This window comes from Polistes dominula, unplaced genomic scaffold (assembly GCF_049000335.1).
Source record: "Polistes dominula isolate Pdom_NZ unplaced genomic scaffold, Pdom_raw_medaka contig_84, whole genome shotgun sequence".
In the NCBI taxonomy this organism is placed as follows: Eukaryota; Metazoa; Arthropoda; class Insecta; order Hymenoptera; family Vespidae; genus Polistes; species Polistes dominula.
This window is the reverse complement of record NW_028300944.1, coordinates 2,771,374-2,776,105: the sequence shown is the minus strand read 5'-3', so window position 1 is coordinate 2,776,105 and position 4,732 is coordinate 2,771,374. Positions and strand designations below refer to the sequence as shown.

Here is a 4,732-nt window from a genome sequence, read left to right as displayed (position 1 = left end):
AAAAAAATTTTTTGTTTGTTGTAACAAAATATAAGTGAGGAAATCATTTAATCTGCAAATTATCTTTAAGTATTTTGCAGATTTATTAGGGTTATAAACAAAATTTTTAATAGAACACCAGTGATGTTTAACATAATTTATATTTCAGATATACATTAAATAAAGTTTAATAATCAAACAGTCAAAAAATATTTAAATATTATTATAAGAATTTTAAAAATAATTTTACAATAAATATGATATTATGTTTGTCTAAAGATTATAAAATTAGCATATCTATATTGGAGGCTCATTTAAATTTGCAGAGACATTTTTAGATACCCTGTCAAGTATCAAGGAATTATTTTAATAATAGTTGACGTAAAAATATTTCTACAATAGGTAAATCTTCTTTAATTATACTTTAACGATACGGAAACGGTTAATGTGTTCATTAGATAGGTAAAATACGGAAAACTCTTGATTCCACACATAAAAGAAACAAATCAAATAATGTTTTAAATTTTCTTCTAGCGTCCGCTTCTCATATATTTTAAAAAATAATAATCAAAAACAGGTGAAAAGGGTGCAGGGTCATACAATCCAGTTTATCCTGTGACGCTCAAAGAAACATCAGGAGCAGTCGAATTTTGTTATCAGCAGGAAAACACTGCATCGTCTATGATTTCGGTAAGTGTTACAGCTACATTTCTGTGCTTTAGTCAATATGGTATTAGTTCATCTAGAAGAAGCCCCATTATTATACGTTATATATGGATTGTTGTTATATTTTCAAAACGGATTTGGTATATATCATGTATCGTCGATATTATCCTGTCCCCTAGTACCAAACAGAAATAGTCCTTTAACGCTGTTCAGTGAGACCTGCATTCAAAATAGCAAAAGAAAAAAAATAAGATAAATATTTATATAAACAGTGAGTCACAGAGTTATTTTATATATAATTGTTTATAAACAATAATTGATACACAATGTTTTAAAATTTATATACACATTTAATCTATTTAAAAATTGTTTATTCGTTTAATGAATAAATTGATGTCAATTTTATTACTTTTGAAAGAATATTTTATTCTAAACGTAATATATTATTTTAGATAAATGATAAAAAAAAGAAATTAGGTATATTATATCATTTGTATTAAGTACGTCAAATATAAAATGAATTCTTTGAATCGAATATTCGTAAATAAATATTATTTGTTATACCTAGTAACGGTTTATATAATATTATATACAGAATGAATACATCATAAATATACTTTAACAATGATCTTAAAAGTTTCAAAATATGTTTCAAACAAACAAACAAACAAATAATACTTTTATATAATTTTTTCTCATTTTAAACTGACCGATATTCTAAAGTTTTCAAAAAAATAAATAACATTTTTATTATATACATATGTACATATGTATCAATAAAATATCATTTTACCAATCGTTAAGCTTAATTTCATAAATTTTACAATTTTTCCAAAATAATAAATGAGAGAAAAAATTATATAAATATATAGTAGTATTAAATATATATATATTACTTTTAGGTAAAGAACTTTACTCCTCTCCTTTTTCTTTCTATTTGTTTTACCATTCCGAAAAGTCTAGGATCCTTTCAACTTTAGATATGCCTATTTCCAATTCTTCTGCTACCTCATAATGAGTTATACACGGGATTTCATCCATAGTATCCACTAAGTATTCATCTTCCAAGTGTGTACTTGATGTTCTTGAAAAACGTCTTTCTAAATTGAAATTATCTTTCTTGAAGCGGTTAGACCACACACAACATGTACTTAAGGATATAATAACTTATATATATATATATTATATTGTATTAATATTTAATATATACATATAGATTACCAGGAGGTATAGAACTTTGCTCCTGCATTTTTTCTCTTAACTTGTCTTGAAATTCCTGACTGTTTAGGTAATTGTTAACTGTTCCTTTACTCACTCCTACTTTTGCTGCCATCATTTCTTGAGTCATACGCGGGTCTTCAAGTCTTAAACGTACTAATTCTTCAATTATCTGTTCTCTATTATATCTCCGTCTTGGTGTAGTAAATTCTAAGATAAAATCACTTTTTATTGAAGCGTTTATACCACACACAACATTTACTTAAGTATATAATAACCTATGTATATGCATATATATATTACCAAGAGGTATAGAACTTTGCTCCTGCATTTTTTCTCTTAACTTGTCTTGAAATTCCTGACTGTTTAGGTAATTGTTAACTGTTCCTTTACTCACTCCTACTTTTGCTGCCATCATTTCTTGAGTCATACGCGGGTCTTCAAGTCTTAAACGTACTAATTCTTCAATTATCTGTTCTCTATTATATCTCCGTCTTGGTGTAGTAAATTCTAAGATAAAATCACTTTTTATTGAAGCGTTTATACCACACACAACATTTACTTAAGTATATAATAACCTATGTATATGCATATATATATTACCAAGAGGTATAGAACTCTGCTCCTGCTCTTTTTCTTTTAATTTGTTTTGTATTTTCAGACTGTTTACGCCTTTTGAAGTTGTAGGTTGGCTCATTCCGAATTGTTTTGTGTATTCGTCTTGACTCATACGAGGGTTTTCAGGAATCAAACGCACTAACTTTTTATCTTCCAATTCTCTATGTTGTCTTTTTAAAGTAGTTCTTTCTAAATTGAAATTATCTTTCTTGAAGAGTTTATACCACATACAACATGTACTTAAGTATATAATATCTATTCTATTTATATCACAATTAAATATAATTTGTCAAATCGTTAAATTTATTTTCTTGAATTTTACATTTTTCTCCGAAAAATAAATAGAAGACAAAATGTATATATTATATTATATTAAAATTCTATATATATATATATATTACCAGGAGGTATAGAACTTTTGTCCTGCTGTAGTTCTTTTAATTTGTTTTGATATTCCTGACTGTTTACATAATTTGAAACTGATTGTTGACTTATTCCAACTTTTGCTGCCATCTTTCTTTGAGTAATACACGGGTCTTTAAGTTTCAAACGCACTAATTTTCCAATTACCCGTTCTTTGTTTAGTTGTTTTGAAGTAGGTTTGCCTAAGTTGAAATCACCTTTCTCGAAGCTTTCATACCAATTATAACATGATTTGCGGGATATAATATCGTTGCCATAAGCGTATATAAGCATTCGGTGAGCTTCACCGGCGAATTCTCTACTATTAAAATAATAAAGTGTCACCTCCTGCAAATGACGTTTAGTCGGTATATAATTCGACATTTCTAATTTGAAATAGCTATATATAATGTGAACACAAGTAAACAACCGATACTACCAAGTTATCTTCACGAAATGTTAAAGAGTATTCCAAGCTGTCTTATATGTACGTATTTGACGTCTACTTGTCGCTAATGCCATCTACAACAATTTATATATATATAGGACATTCCTCGTCAAATCCGCCACTTTTCACTCCTACGCCTTTCGAATTCGATGAAAGTTTTTGGAAGTGAAAACTTCTTTAGAATAGGGAGTGATTCGAAAAAAATGAAACGCTGGTTCAAGCAACGAAGCGGTAGATAGCGAGGCAACGAAGCCTGTATACGGATAGGCAACGGAGCGACGGGCCGCTATGCAAGGCCCACGATATTTAGTAAGAAGAGAAATAGAGACAAACATATAGGATTGAGCCTGCGAGAGAATGAGGCATTATATAGCTATACAGTATTTTTCCTATTCTCGGTCTCCTCTTTATGGAGATATCGCTCCTGGTTGTATATGTGTGTGTTTGTGTGCGAAAGCATGAACACATATTCTTTCGATAGTCAAAATGTTTGTAGATAGGAGCGATAGAAGATAGAAGAATGAATAGGGATAAGCACATAGGTATGCGACAAAAGTATTAGGTCCAAACCAACCGACGGTCGAAATAAAGAAAGAAGGTGCGTGGTCTGTTTTTATTTCACCAAAAACGTGGTATTTCTTTTCTATTTTTCTATTCTATTTCTATTTAAAAATGTTTTTTTTTTTTTTTGAAAAATTGGTATTAAATTCTTTATTTCGCAAATATTATATTAAATAATTATGAAATACATAGAATATATAATAACTGTATTGTCTGAAATACTTTAAAAAAAAAAGGATTACCAGATACATCAGAGAAAAAGAATTAGAGAGCACTGTAGGATACATTACGAGCAGCTGACAAATTCCATTCAAAAGCAAGTAAATTACTGTCACATTTTTTTGTTCCTCTATAAAATATATTTGATTTATAAAGACAAAATATGTCTATTAAATTTGATTTTTATATGTTTTTATATAAAATATCCAAAGAGATGTACTGACCCATGCATATAAGAAAATTATATTATTAATTGTGATATTTGCGTATTTAAGAAACTTATACTAATTTTTCAATAAAATAAAAACACTTTTAAGATGTTGAACGCCCAGCGTAAATCGGTAGTGCTTACCACGGAGCTGAAGTTTGAAAATCGTAGTGTACACAGTTCGATAAGCTGAGAGAGCGATACGATTCAATGCATTTTTTAGATTTTTTGTTGTTCAGATCTTTATTTAGACGAGAGTATTTAGAAAGATAAGTTTGTGGTTAAGGAATAAAGACGAGACACGTTATAAATAATAAAGGGTCTGGAAGTGTGGCAGGCTATAGAGTTGAAAAAACATTTCTAGAGAATATCTCTATTAGATCTCTCATTGCATTTTACCAGAACCTTCGTTC

The 4,732-nt window shown here is 28.7% G+C and overlaps 1 long non-coding RNA gene across 1 annotated transcript; it reads right to left on the bottom strand.

The window, feature by feature from the left end:
- Nucleotides 1-572: 572 nt before the first annotated feature.
- LOC149032817 (uncharacterized) lies at nt 573-2,010 on the bottom strand. The gene is made up of 3 exons (XR_016176360.1): nt 1,867-2,010; nt 1,542-1,745; nt 573-864 (listed from the first exon to the last, which is right to left on the bottom strand). It is a non-coding gene; the product is annotated as an uncharacterized LOC149032817 (long non-coding RNA).
- Nucleotides 2,011-4,732: the final 2,722 nt, after the last annotated feature.